Raw genomic sequence first — 15,911 nt, 5'->3', positions numbered from 1 at the left:
TCATGAGCTTGTAGCACATACGCATGTATCTACACAATACTGACTTTGGCCATGCATTATACAAAGATTGAGGAACTCTACTACCTAGAAGATAGACATTGTAATTGAACATTAGAATAGAAAATGGACATGGTTTAATGAAGGAAGCAGCATACCAACTAGATAAAAGCATTGACATAAACAATAAACAGTGTATTCTCTAGATTCTGGTGATGTACTCATTACCTGTGACCAAACCTGTGATCAGAAGTAACTTAGGGAGGAAGAGCTTATTTTTGGCTTATAGTGGGGGGGGTTTACAGTCCATTGTGGTGGGGAAGATGTGGTAGCAGGAGTGTGACGCAGGTCATACTGAGTCAATAATAATGATTTAAAGAGATAGAGATGCTGGTACTCGGTTGCCTTTATTCCTTTCCTCCCTTTATTCGATCTGTAACTTCAGTCCATGGAACAGTGCAGTTAAATTCAGGGTGGTTCTTCCTTCTTCAGTTAAACACCTCTGGAAATGTCCTCACAGACAGGCTGAGAGGTGTATCTCCTAGGTGACTCTGAATCCCAATAAAGTTGACAACCAATATTGCTCATCATGGTTGGGAATAAATAACACTAAGTAAGGCACAGGACTCCCAATCAGCTACTGAGGTAAGCACCACTATTACTGATCTCTAGTGCATGGGCAGAACTGGGTTTAGCAGAGGGAAGTGACTTCTCTTATCCAACATCTCATGTCTAAGAAGTAGCCAAGACATATGTTACACTGGAGCGTATTTCGTGCCAATGACTGCTCTGAACTGCCACTCTAGGAAGATGGAACTGACTCTTTGGAAGTCTTACCTTACCCTGGGATGGTTACACCCCCTTCCTTGGGCAAGTTTTTCAGAGAAACTCATTCATCCTTCTAAGCCCCTTAGGATAATGTAGTAGAACTTCAACCCTGGAACAACAGTCTTTCATTTTCTCCTACTTACCAGACCTCACTCTCAGCTCCCCAGGCAGAGGTGAGCAATGTCCGTGTTGGCAGCCTTTGTCCACCAGCAGCTAGGATTGGTAAGCTTGGTCCTGACATCCAGAGCCACCATCTTGTTCCAAGCATGTATCATATACTCAGAGCAGGAACCTGAGTATATCTAGCCCTGTGCAGGAGCAGGAGAGGGTGCATTCATGGATTTCACAAGCACTCTGGAGAAAAGTACCCCAAATTACTTTGAAACATTCAGTGGCAACATTGGTAGCTAAACCAATGTCAGTCCTGAGGCATGCCAGTCATCAAAACACTGTGCCCTCTTTTTGTCTTCTCTGTGGACTAGTACACAGTGAGAATAAGAGGTGGCTAGAGGTCAGAAGCAATCCACGTACATCAAATGTGTATTTTCTCACTAATGCCTTCAAGCTCAGTAGGAAACTGGGATTTACTGAGGTGCAGACAGGGAGCCTTTCAGTATCCATCACTTCCCTAACGCTGATTAGATACTGGTAGTTTACTTACAAATGAGAAAATGGGCTCTGAGAGCTGGAAAGTAGGGAGACTCCACTCAGTTCGAGCCTATTTTCCCAAGAGCAGATGTGAATTCACCACTGCACTGATAAACCTGTGGGAAAAGACCAACCCCTCAAACTCCAGAAAAAGCTCTTACCTCAGAGAAGTGTGTCAGATCAGACATGTCCACAGTGCAATCTAAGTCACTGAGATAACAGCAATGATCCTGTCTGGGAAAGGAGGGTTTAGAGTGAAGAGCACTGAAGTGGGTGTGGAAGAATGACTGGGTGACACCCCACCATGGTGTCAGCACAACACCTTCCCGTTCTTACAAGCTGTTCCGAATGTGCTCCCTACACTAAGGAAGTGGCCCTTGGGCTGTGAGAGACTCAGGACTGCAAAAGTCTTCACAGCATTGTGTCCTTAAAGTGAGCACAGGGAAGGCCCCTAACGCCTCTTTGCTCTGCGGGTGGCAGCGTGGGGCTGCTGGCAGGCTGTGGACCAGCTTCAGGAGTGAAGAAACATGTCTTGAGGAGACGTGAGGCAGTCACTAAAGTTGGCCAGCTTCATAAATCTGTGTACTTCCCCCTCTGCTGACCATACCACCAGCCAGATTTCAGTCTAACCAACGCCGTGGAGCAGGGTCCTGTCTGTAAAATGGGAATAACGTAAAGATCCCCACGTGGATCTCCTGACAGCACACTGCTCGGGGTGCATGAGCACTCCACTCCTCTTGAGAGCGGTTTCTCAGCTCTCTTGTGATACCCCTGGAATCTACCCACCTTACACTGAACCTCTTTTTTGAAATCTGACTTCAATTTCTCAGGGGAATTCCAGCTCATGTAGAAAGATATTTGCCATGAGTATACTTTCACAATATTACAAAATCAGGAAAGGAAAGTTTGTAGAACATTCACTCATAGGCCTACCAGGTTACTTTTAATTTCTCTAGATCCTCTTCCAAATTTTAACCACATGTATACATAGTGATAGCAGACACCATCCTAACGTGGGTACCGCTCAGTAGAATCTCTTTCTCATGAAAACCCTCCTTTACAAATAAGCTGTCATTCTGTCATTTTTATCTTTTGAAAAATCCCCAGCAATGTGCTTTCCCTCCAGATTGTTCCTATAATCTTTACTCAGGCTTCAGAAATAGGATTTTTTTTTTCTTGCTTGCAAGGGTGAAAGCGATGTGTCAGCTCCACCAGATCATGGAGTGTTCAGATTATATACTCTTTGGGGACATTTCTGTGAAGGTGTTTCTAGAGGAGACTGGCATTTGAATGCATGATCTGCGGAAGACGGATGACCCTCCACAGCATTGGTAGGTATCACTCAGCCCATTGAGGGCCTAAACAAACCAAGAGGCAAAGAAGAAATTCCTCTCTTTTTCTCCTGCCCTACTACTTGAGCTGAGGCATCCCACACCATCTTCTCCATCTTCTCTAGCTCTTAATCTGGGATTTATACCCTCAGCTCCCCTAGTTCCCAGGCCTTCAGACTTAGGCTAGATTATCCACTGGCTGACGTGAATCTCCAGCCAGCAGGCAATAAATCATGGGACTTCTCAGTCTGAGTATTCCCAGGAGCTACTTTTTGATAATAACTTTTGTGTGTATGTAAGATGGGTGTACAGAAGCATACGTAGATGATAGAGATGATATATCATACTGGTTCTAAATCTCCAGAGGGCTTGTATGTCTATCCAGTAGGAAAATGAAATACTCCAATCTTGGCTTGGTAAATCCCCCTGAGCCGAACAGCATTCATCTGTAAGACTGATGCTTGAGGCTGTGTTCGTTTCCTACTTTTGAGTCTCACTTACCAAGGGAGGGCCATACCACTACAAAGTATGCAAGTCACTAAGGGGATTAGCTTTAATAAAGGAAAGTTCATCTGTGAAGGAGCAAAATGTGAGGAAGTGGGAGCCCCAGGTCTCAAATCTGCCTCCTCAGTGAGGACTGAGATATATTTATAGGCGAAAGTATCAGTGTAGTTTGAGGCAAAGTGACTAGAGGCAGGAGAAAGTCAAGGAATTAATGGCCTGGGCATGAGAAATCAAAATTTATGGCTCTTCATAGGGAAATGTTCAGAAGAGTGGTAACATTCATGTGATCTGAGGATAGAGTTTCCAGCCCTCTGATGTCAAATGGTCACCCGTGGGACACCTGCCAATGTCCAAGTGAAAGGTCGGTATTTTCAGCTGGTTTTGAAATAAAGAAAAGCAGCCCCCAAGTTACTGCCAAACAACACAGCAGCTGTTACCCCTATGACTGGCTGATCTAAGGTGTTATCAGCGTGAAACAGATAGGACTGTACTAAGTAAGGTGACCTCAAAAGCTGTGCACAAAAGCAAGTGACTCAAAGCAAAGTGAAGCTTAAGGTTTTGTTCAGATCTGCCCTCAGTTCCACTTGGTCCCTGCCACTTTCCTTCCAATCAGCCTTGATGTGGAAGCCTTATTCACCCACTTGGTTTTCAGGAAGCCCTGAACCTGATGTCCACCCAGTGCTATGCTGGATCTACTGGGCTCTGAATTTAGCCAGATTGCCACCCATCACCAAACACTCATGGTATGCCTTGTGACATGGAAAGCAGGCTTTTGTGTCACCACATCATCAGCTAAGCTCTGAGTCTAGGGACACTCCAACCACACTAAGGACCATTAATGCCCCTTCTGACATACATGTACCTATTAAAAGACAGAACTTGCTGAGAGCACCCTTTCTACTTGGGGTGCTTACAGTTAAGGAGCACTCAGCCCATGGCCAGGAAAACTCATTTGCAGCCGTGGAATTGAAACCATGATCCTCCACTGTGCTTTCAATTATGGTTAAATAAGAGTGAAATATGAGTTCATCTCTGAGCATGCCTTGGGAACTAAAAGATTTTTCTCTTTTTTACAAAAGCAGAAAAATTAAAGTATTATCTTCCAGAAATAACAAGAGATAAAATCTACCTATAGAAAGGAAACACCAGTCCAGAATCAAAAATTTGCTTTAGTTAATGAATCTAAGACTCCACTGAACACCATTATCAAGCCTGTTCTACTCCTGAAATGTTTTCTATCCATTGCATGGAAAAGTAGTCTGTTTTTCTACTTGTGACAGTTCTTACTGGCAATCCAATTTCTGAGTGTCATTGTGTGCCCTTCTATAAGCATAAAAGAATGATGACTTGCTGGCAAAAGGCCCTGAAGAGTTGTCAGACATCCTGATAAATGGGATCATGCTTGTTTTCAGTATTAGACTGTACATCCCAATGCCACCCTTGTACAATTGTCTGATATCTACAGTGACATCCCTACAGCCAGGCATAGAGCCAAGATGAAGTGAGCATCCATGCCCTTGCTGTGTTGGTCTCCCTCCTCTCTCAAGAGCACACAGGGATGCTTGCTCACAAAGCTGTGCAGGAGCCAGCTCACATCAGCTCCCGGGAGTTGACTGATAGATTTCCAGGAATTCGGGGAAGAAATTCCTATCTCATTGAGAACTTGAAATCAGCTGTGTGGCAATTATTTACACCATGGAAATTGGCATTGCTGTTAAGCCTTTGCCAGCAACCCCATTTGCTACTGAGAACTTCGGGTCTTATAGATGATAACTCAGGGAGAGTTCCAGACTTCAGCCAATTTGCTTGTTTTGTTTTCTGAGACAGATCTCACACTGTAGCCCAGGCTAAGATGGAATATACTGTATAACCAAGGCTGACCTCAAATTAAATTTGACACTCCTACCTGAGCGATCCAAGCAGTACAGATTCACAGCAGAGCTTGAGGACAGATCAGCCAAGTCAGCTGGTGGCAGAAAGGTGACTGGGGCCATGTCCCCCAGCATGTCTGCAGCGCTCAGGGTACCTTGGCAGCTTGCATTAAGAGCTGTCACTTGGATACTAACCCCTTAAAACTCCAGAACCTGCCCACCACATAGAGGTAAGTGCTCCATCTTGCTGAGGGGCTTTCTGCTCAGTACAATGCTTCCTCCTTCCTTGGAAATCTTGAAGGATGCCAGGACCTATTCCATTAAGTATTTGGAAATGTAACCTACCCTCATGCTGGGAGTTGAACCTTTCAAACACTCAGCAAGTGCTCCACCAGCCCACATTTTGGATATTCTGTCTCACCTGTTTCTCTGTCTGAGAAGGAAATTACAATTGGGAGTACATGCATGAGCCATCACACCCAGCTCCAATGTGCTTTGTAACCCTCTTATGAAAGAGCAAGAAAAGGAGAAACAGAGTCTAAAATATGGGAAACCAACACTAGAAACTCACCTGAAGAAAATAGTTGACCGAGAATGGAGAAAAGGAGGTCTCCCTGCCTGATACAGAGAGGGGGAAGAGATTCAGATGCCTGTGTCCAGGCCACAGTTCTACAGTCTTCCATACAGATGTTATAAGAACCACAGCAGCCAGAGGGAGCAACTGTCTTTAGCATCCAGAAATGAGTTTGACCATGGTAAAAACTGAACATCTGCACTTTGCAGAGATGTCCTCAACCTGAAAAGCAGGTACCTCAAGAACTTACCAGATCCAGCCTGGAGATATCACTCTGAGGTGGCACTTTCATCTAGTGTGTGTAATCCCTAGGTTCCATCTCAATTGTGGAAAGAGGTAGGCCCAATCACTTCATTGGAAAGAGCTACTTCCATCTCTCAAGGTTCCCAGGAAAGAAAGAGCTTTGCTGAGTAGAAAGTAACCCCTAGGAATGGAAGTTTCTGCCTCCAGAAGACAGGACAGTTTACACATCTGAACTCTTGAAAGATAGCAATCAGGGCTGGAGAGATGGCTGGGAGGTTAAGAGCACTGGCTGCTTTTCCAGAGGTCCTGAGTTCAATTCTCAGCAACTACATGGTGGCTCACAACCATTTATAATGAGATCTGGTGTTCTTTTCTGGTGTGCAGGTGTACATGAAGACAGAACATTGTATACATAATAAATAAATCTTAAAAAAATATCACAGGAATGGCTCTGAATTCTAGCAACCTAGGCACCATGACAGAGGCTGGCAGAGACATGTTCAGGTATGGGTGTTCTCAGGTTCTGGTGTGGATCCCCACCAGGGACACTCAGTCATCACAGTAACCAGGAAGGCATCCCGATACCTACACCTGAGATTTCTAAATCTTTATCACATCTCAGCTCTCAGGAACTGGGATGGTAATAGACTGTTGGCCTCATTTTGTGGTATGAGGCAGACCAGCTACAGTAACTTGTTCATATTTGTGAGAGTGATACAACAACACTGAGACGTTTGGCGCTAATAGATCCTTGCTGGAAAATTTGAAAACACTTCAAAAACTAACAGATGAGTGTTAATGAGCTAATGAGCATGAGTGCATTGCTTGCTAGTAGTTCCCATTTGAGCAGAAGACCTGCCTTTGATACTTAGTTTGTTTTTAACACTTAATTAAACAAAGCATTAACTACTAAAAGAAAAAAGTTAGGTGTTAAATTTTGTGCATGACTACAAGAAATTAAGAGTATTCTTTAAGAAAAGTTATATTTGACCTATTATATTCTGAAATCGCTGATGTCTTTGGTTCCCACGTTTGAAGTAAATGTGGGCTATGTCTCAGGTATTCACAGTTACATGGTGGGAGACACCCTCAAAACAGCCTGGTGAAACTGATTTCATGACCTGGATTTGAGAAAATACACACACTTAGTGTGTGTATGTGTGTAGATAAAGGGTGGGGGAGGGAGGGAGAGAGAGGGAGAAGGAGGGAGAGAGAGAGAGAACCTCCCAAGGGAACATTGCTTGGTTTTCTGCAACTCACTGAGTGTGAACACTGTGTTCACTGAGTGCCTACTGTATGCTAGCTTTGGGGGTTATAAGTACAAAGTTAGAAGTTAGAAGTTAGAACAAGTTAGAAGTCTTGTTTCTAAGATTGTATCACAGGTCACTATGTAATCTATGACAGCTTACCATGAGATTCCATATGTCCAGCAAGCTCTTGGTTGAGGCTATGTAGTTGGTCCAGGGGCTAAATTTTAAGCATCAAGATGCAAAGTATGGGGATAAAATTATGAACAGGATGGACTCTGTACAACTCCAGGTTTATAGAGACACATGGAGGAAATATCCTTGTAAAAATCTTCCATTCATTCCCCGTGACACTGTAAAATCCCAAGTCCATTCCATGACCTATATAGTCCAAATGATTCTGGTGTACCAGAAGCCTCGCTCCCTTTCACCTGGCACCTTTCTGCTGTATCAGCCTATAAGCCATTCTTCCAACACACTGGACACAGAGCCATTCTACTTGATCTTCTTCCTGCCGAGGACCCTCTCTTCAGGCCTTCCAGGATGTGGCTCTTTCTTGTGTCCCTGTTCAGACAGGTTTTTGCCCAAATATCCAAGTTTAGGTCACCAGTCAGTCATCTTCATCTTCAAGTCTATTATCTTGCCTTTGAAACACTGAAGTTTTATTATGATGGTGAGGCTTTCTCTTGTTTATTACTATATCCCCAATCCCTAGAACATATAAATAAATGTTCCATAAACATTGCTGAGGGACTGAGTTTGTTGGAGGTAAGATGGGTGTTAGGGAGAACTATTAGAGGCGTTTGAAATCATCCCAGAAAGAATAGAGGATGCCTACAGTAAGCATTGGTCACAGAGATGAACAAATGTTTCGGGATAAAATCGTGTTTGGTGAGTGGAAAAAGACAGAGCGTGTGAACTTAAAATGACTGGATGGCTTCTATCTGATGATGATGATCACATAGATGTCAGTGAATGATAATGCCTGAGGTAGGAAATCCCAGGAGGAGAAAATGATAGTTGGGTATAGATATGATAAACCCAGGGCCCCTCTGGACTCCCAGGTGCTGAGTGAATCCGTGGATGTGGGACTTGGGAGAAACATCCACACTGGAGGTAGAGGCTGGAGAGGTATTGCTAACCACATAGGGCTTAGATTGCTCAGAGGAAAGTACGGACAAAAAGAAGAAAAAGATGCCACTGGTCTTTAAGTACACCAACAAAAAGATGAAGAATGAAGAAAGAGGAGCCCACAAAGAAGATGATGGGAACCAGGACATTTATCTTTGTGTGTCTTGGAAGCTAGGGGAACATACAAGCAAAAGTTCTGTATGGAGTTCAATCTAGCAGAGGGGTCAAGGAAAATAATGAAAAGAACATGTCCATCAGATTTGACAATTAGGTGTTCATAGGCATCTCACCACCTGTAAAACTGTGGCTAGAAGTCAAATAAAATAGAATGAAGACTGAATTGGAAGGAAGGGAATGACTAATAAACATAATTCTTACAAGAAGTTTGAATGAGACAAGAAGGAGAAAGGACATCGAGCAAAGAGGACACCAGAATGTTTGCGTGACAAGGTCTTAATGATAAGAGAGATTGGCAGTGTTTGCATTAAAGGTAAAAGTCCATAAGGAAAGGCAGGTTAGAAACAAAAGAGAATTGGTTAAGTAATGGAGTGGGGTCAAGTGGAGACAGGAGATGAGGGGCAGAAGATGGGAGCTGGAGCCTCCATCAGGAAAAAGGATACTTTATTCTCCAAGTCAGAAAAAGAAAAGAGAAGAGAAGAGAAGAGAAGAGAAGAGAAGAGAAGAGAAGAGAAGAGAAGAGAAGAGAAGAGAAGAGAAGAGAAGAGAAGAGAAGAGAAGAGAAGAGAAGAGAAGAGAAGAGAAGAGAACGAAAGAAAAAGAAAGAAAGGGATGGAATAGGTGACATTATCAGTGAAATAGAATGACCTCAAGTTTCCTGATAAAATAGGTAGTAGGCAGTTCAAGATTTTTAATGCAAAAATGGCCACTTTTATTTTTTTAATGGGAGCCAAAAGGTACCTAAGTGATGACAGTGGCTTAGAGCATGCAAACTCTGCAACAGTGTGACTGGTTTCAAATACCCACTTTCCTCCTGGGTACGGGAAAGTTTGACCAGAGCTACATAGTGGGCACTGTTGGGGTTTGGTCTGGGGCTGTGTATTCTAATGCTAATTACTGGCCCCCCAAGATCTGGTTGCTACCCAGATGAGCACACCCTCACATACACTCATCCTTGTTCTGTAAACCTTTCTCTACCTAGTTTAGAGTTGACTGATTAGTTTAAAAATGCTGAAGCCTGAGCAGGGCAGAAATGGGAGGTGGAGCTATGGTTCGCAGACTTTGAGGATGGAAGGATCACAGGAAGGAGACAGGTATGGAAGGAGAGGAAGGAAGCAGAGTCGCTTACAGCATAGGTAAAGAACCATGTGGGCTGGGAGTAGAAACAGCATGGAGAGAAGCAGCCCAGACAGAGAGTATGTGCAAGTATTTATGGGGATATTGGATGAGAAGTACCCCAGATAGGAATGACTAAAGCAAAAAGCAAACGAGAGGTAACAAGGTAGATTGGGCGGTAATACCTGCCAGGGCGCAGGTGAAACAAGGCTTATTTAAATACAACAGGTGTCTGTGTCCTTTATTGATATAGTAGCAGGTTAATAATAATCACCATAACAGTCATAGGCTTCTAATAATAAAATTATTAGCCATATACTTTATACTCTACATCAGGACACCTGTGAAACAAGCTGCCAATAAAAGCCATGGGCACTGAATAACAGACCCCTCTGAGCAAAACATTCACACACATGTTGTCAGGTTTCTGTCAACAGGAGGAGAGTGGACTTTATGGCCTCTCACAAGAGGGAGGGAATAAGAAAACCCGAAAGTAGACCCCTTTAGAGCCTACATGCGGTTCCTCCAGATCTTTCCACCTCCTATCATATGACTGGATGTGTCCTGATATTACACTAGGGTGAGGATCTTTGCCATGCTTATCACTCTGTGGTGAATCCCATGTGTGCTTCAAACATGAGCTACAACCCACTTTGCCCCCATCCCATTTATTCCACCACCAATCTCCAGAAACACAAGCTAAGCAAACCTCTATTCTTCATAATAAGTTACCTAGTTTTAGGCATTTTTGTTATAACAACAGAAAATGAATTAAGAGGTTTATAAATGTCAGAAACCCAGAGAACCATTACCTAAAGGCTAAAGCATAGCTTCATGGCTTCAGCAGAGGGCAGCAAATGGATCAAATCCTGGAACAGAAACAAACAAGCTATGACCAAATCAGTCCACCATCTCTGCATGGAAGTAAGCCTTATCAGAGCACAGCATGTCCTTTGTTTACATAGAGTTTGCCAGAGTTTGAATGCCTTTCAGTTTGTTCTATGTGGGCTGGTAATTTGGTCCCCAGGGTGGTGATGTGAGAAATGAAAGAAGCTTTAAAAGATAGTGCTCAAAGAGGTCCTTAGATCCTTGAGAACACTGCCCACAGACAGGATTAATGCAGTTCTCATAGGACACCCACCCTGTCAGTTCTCAAGGGAATGACTTCTTTCAAGAATAAAATGATCCCACTCTTCATCTCTGCCTTCGGTCTTTAGAACTGAACCCTTGTGCCTGCATATACTCTTGTCATGATGCCGTCAGTCCCTAAGCCTCCCAAGAGACCAAACTGATAGGCCTGCTCAATTTTTAACTTTCAGTTTCATGAACTGTGGCTAAATAAGTGTTGTAAATATATAAAGCTGTCTGTCTTCCTTGGTTAGTTTATTGTTGTAACACAGAAGGAAAGAAAGAAACAGGCTAGCTAATAAGAGTTAGCTTCATTTGGCTTCTCTCTCACTAAGCCTGGGGATTTTTAAAAGAAAAGAGGCCCAGTGAATCAGAAAGCCTAGAGAAATTAACTAACTGGGGAAAATACTAGCTGATTTACTTTTGTTGATGCATCCCAGTTTTTCACATTAAGACGGAGTAAAGGAAATTAGAGATTTTTTCCTGTTGTCCGTGTTTACCTTAGCCTGGATTTTGAGCCCCAGAGTTTATAAAATGTTGTCCATGAAGCCATACTAGTTTTTCCAAGCTGTCCTACAATACTTATCAAGTATGAGTTTCTTCCCTTCCTAGTTCAAAGAAAAATTAACTTTTTACTTTTTATTGATTCTTTGTGAATTTCACATCATGCATCCCAACCACACTCATCTCTGCATTCGTTTATATCTGTCCTCTGCCCTTACAGCCTCCCCTGAAGAGAAGATAGACTAAAATAAAATCTTGTCATAGAAGCTGTAGTGTATCACAGTGTGCCACACTTTATACCCTTGTGTCCACACATCTTTCCTTGTAAATGTTTATTGCGATGAGTCATTGGTCAGCTTCAAGACCTCTGGATTATGCTATTATCTGTACTGACTCCTCATGGGGACTTCTCTTGGATATACTGCTGTTGCCTTGTATCATGGAAATCTTGCAGCCTTGGATCTGCAGGACGAGCCTTTTCATATACTCCAGCAGATCATTAGATGGCATGGATATTGGGGTTGGCCAACTCAAAGCCCTGGATCTGGTCCGAGGAGGTACCTGAGCTGGTCAACCTGCCAGTTCTCCTGTGACCTCACGACGAAGGAGAGAGCACTCTCCAGCATGCTACAGCTAGCTCACTCAATGCTTCAGCCAGCAAGGGGTCGGGTCAGATCTCCTGCTTTCATGTCCTTGGGGTGACTCACCTGCACCTTCACCACCAAGGCCATCTCTACTGTGCTGCCTGGGAGAAGTATAGGACTTGCTTTCCCAAGTGCTGTAGCCAGTGAGGGGAGGGACCAGCCCTCCTCCTCTCATGGCCTCAGAACAGCTCACCAGCAAGGACAGAGCAATCTCTCCCTCCCCCTGTAGGCTTAGATTTTTCAGCAAACCTACTTTATTTACAGTTCTTAAATACCTTTACCTCCCTTTTAACCCCCTGAACTTAGGTAGATTAATAGGGAAAAGGACTATAGTCCTCTTTTATCTATTTCCTGCTGATTAGGATCGATGGGTCTTTAGGGGATTACCAAACTCTGTAATCAGGATACCAGCAGTCCAGTCCAAAGGCCAACACCAAGCAGCAAAATGAAGTCAGTGAAAGCCACAAGTCAGTTGGACCCCATGGCAGATGAAGGGTGGGGCCATATCTCCCTGCTCACACCCTAAGGGCTGGCTCACCTGCACCCCCACCACCAGGGTCAGCTCTACTGTACTGCCCAGGTAAGGTGCGGGGCCCACTCTCCTAGAATGCTAGAATCGGTGAAGAGCTGAACCAACTCTCTTGCTCTCATGACCTCAAAGACAGCTCTATTACCTGCCGAAGGTAAGGGTTGAGGTAGGGAGGGCATCTCTACCTCTCCCACACCACAGCACCATCCCCATCAGTTCAGCTCTACTGTCGAGAGGTGGGGCCAGCTCAGCACAGTGCCTCAGGCAGCTTTCCAAAACAGGGACATCTGCATGGCCTTTGGTGGTAACACAGACCTAGGAAATCAACACAGACCCCAGCTGCCATTGGATCACAAACTCAGACATGGCCCCTAGCAGCAGCAGCCTGGACCCATATGTCCCCTGGCCTTAGGTAGCAGTGTAGGCCACTCAGATCAGCATGGTCCCCCCCACCCCCCATAGCAGAATAGCCTTCAGATACCCACATGGTCTCTGGTGGCAGCCCAGACCACATCTGTGGCTCTTTGGTGGTGACTCAGGCCACAGACATTGGCACAGACTCTAACTGTAGCAGTACCACAGACCCAAACATGGCTCTTGGTGGTAGCCCAGGCCAGAATATCACCAAGGCCTCCTCATATCTGTCTGTTCCTCAGTGCTGCTGAGTCTCTGATTCCACATTTCTCCACAGTGTAAGAACCCCTCAGCTTTGCTTTCTCTTCCATCTTTACACCACGTACTCCTTCTTTCCCATCACACATTCATCCATCATAGTGGCATCTACAAGCAGGTGCTTAGGTGTCTCTCTTCCGGCTGTCCCAGGCCACTTGCAGAAAGTTTAACTCTTAAAGCTCCTCTATAATGTAAAGCAAGATTGTGTCAGATTTGCACAAGCTCTAACCACCAGCTGTAAATCTCTCCACTCAAAGTTCTTTGGAGGAGTATTATCTAGGGTCAGAAGTAAAATTGATTTGACACCCACCTCCTAGAACTCAAATGTATCCCACCTAGACAGTATATCCAGATTTAGCACTATGATGCCTCATATTGCTGTATATTTAGTCCACAGTGACAAAATAAAAATGATTTCTAGCTGTATGCATTCTGAACCTGCTGACAGTAAATAAGTGAATAATCCACTTCCTCCAGCTGTTGTCAGGTGACTGAAGAACTACAGCTTTGCTCCCTGGGAATCAGTTCTTCCCATTCATTTGAAGGTCACCTTGCATTTGATTGAGGAACAGGATATAAATCCCCAAGAAGAAATTCTTCCCAGCCAGAGGATCATTCCCACCCACAAGCTGATCTTTCAGGTTTCATGCCCACAGGGAAAGGCTGGAAGTGCAAGAAAGCACGGAGGGGCCACATGACACATCTGAGCTGGACTCCCCGTAAGAGCTGTCTGAGGACAGCACTCTATCCCTGGGACAGTTCACATCCGCACAGTGTAGAAAACGCTCCCACTGTGGGGTCTTTGTTTTCCTAAAGATGAGACTAGAAGGCATCACTGGCCCTCTCTGTACCTGTTCCTCATCTTTCACCAATCCCAGTGCATCCCGTTATGTCTAGGTGCCTCTTGAAGCAGAGTGCAGATCCACACATAAAAGCCTCAGAGGTATTCTAGTCCCTACAGAGAGGTAGGCATTTCTTTCAGGGTTTTGACTATGCTCCCCTGAAGGCCTCCTGAACTCACAGTGGCTTCTGAGGGCATTCGCATCCTAGCACCAGTGCTTTTCCAACTCACATGTCCTAGAAGCTCTATCAGCATGTTGAACAGCAGTTCTTTTAAAATGAAAATGGCTTTTGAAGAGCCTGTGTCTAACACTAAATAGAGAAATCTCATTTGTGAGTTATTTTCCAGTCTACACCTTTAGTGAGAAATCTGACACTTGGGCATCAAAAACCACTAGATAAAAAGGAGATTTTTGTGATAATTTGAGAAGCCAGGTCCATTGGAGACTCCACCTTCACTAATCCACCACCATCAGTTAGTCCCATCTGGACATGATCTGCAGACACAGCCACAGGTGTGCACCACCAATGCACCAATTCTAAATCATCCAAGTTTACGATGATTAGTTTTCACACTTATTGTCCTTCCAATAAAATTCCTCAAGAGAAGAAATCCAGGCATCAAGCAGCCTTCTCAGATAAACCATCTCCTGCACTATACTCAGCGCAATTCTCACATCTTCCTCTGGAAGGTTCTAATGCATTCTCTTTTCTCCTTCTGCCTTTTATTTTCATTTTTCTCTAATCAATGTAGCCATAAATATCTGCATTACTCTTTAGCCAAAGAGTTAATCATAGCGATGGTGACAACTGGGGTGCTGACGAGCCCAATGACTCCCCTCACACCAGCTGTACATCTGCCATCACTGGTTTCTAACCTTTCTTCCTAATGCTGAGGCCCTTTAATGCAGTTCCTCATGTTCTAGTGACCCCCAACCATAAATTTATTTTTGTTGCTACTTCATAACTGTAATTTTGATACTGTTATGAATCTTAATTAAATATCTGTTTCCTGTTTCTTAGGTGACCCTGTGAAATGTTGTTCCACCCCCAAAGGGGTCATGACCTACAGGTTGAGAACTGCTGTTTTAGATTAAACCTCTGTGTGAAGCTAGAAAGCCGCCAGAGAACTGGGTTCTCATGCTTCACCCTGAAAACTTATTATAGGCAGAAACAGCGTCACAGATGTTAAAGCTAACTACCAACCAAAATGGACATAATAGCTCATCAATAGGAGTTTGAAAAATTAATCTGCCAAAGCAAAGGACACTGTCATCAGAACAAAATGACAGCCTATAGACTGGGAAAGGATCTTCACCAACCCTATATCTGACAGAGGGCTAATATCCAGAATATATAAAGAACTCAAGAAGTTAAAAAGCAACAAATCACGTAATCCAATTTTTAAAAATGGGGTACAGAGCTAAACAGAGAATTCTCTGTAGAGGAATATAGAATGGCAGAGAAACACTTAAAGAAATGCTCAACTTTATTAGCCATCAGGGAAATGCAAATCAAAATGACCCTGAGATTTCACCTTACACCCATCAGAATGGCCAAGATGAAAAACTCAAGTGACAACACATGCTGGAGAGGTTGTGGAGAAAGGGGAACCCTCCTCCATTGCTGGTGGGAATGTAAACTGATACAACCACTATGGAAGTCAATCTGGCTCTTTCTCAGACAATTAGGAATAGTGCTTCCTCAAGACCCAGCTATACCACTGCTAGGCATATACCCAAAATTTGCTCAAGTACACAATAAGGACATTTGCTCAACCATGTTTGTAGCAGCTTTATTTGTAATAGCCAGAACCTGGAAACAACCCAGATGTCCATCAATGGAGGAATGGGTACAGAAATTGTGGTATTTTTACACAATGGAATACTACTCAGCAATCAAAAAAGAGGAAATCATGAAATTTGCA

Source organism: Meriones unguiculatus, chromosome 3 (assembly GCF_030254825.1).
Source record: "Meriones unguiculatus strain TT.TT164.6M chromosome 3, Bangor_MerUng_6.1, whole genome shotgun sequence".
Lineage (NCBI taxonomy): Eukaryota > Metazoa > Chordata > Mammalia > Rodentia > Muridae > Meriones > Meriones unguiculatus.
Note: the sequence above shows the minus strand (reverse complement) of the source record.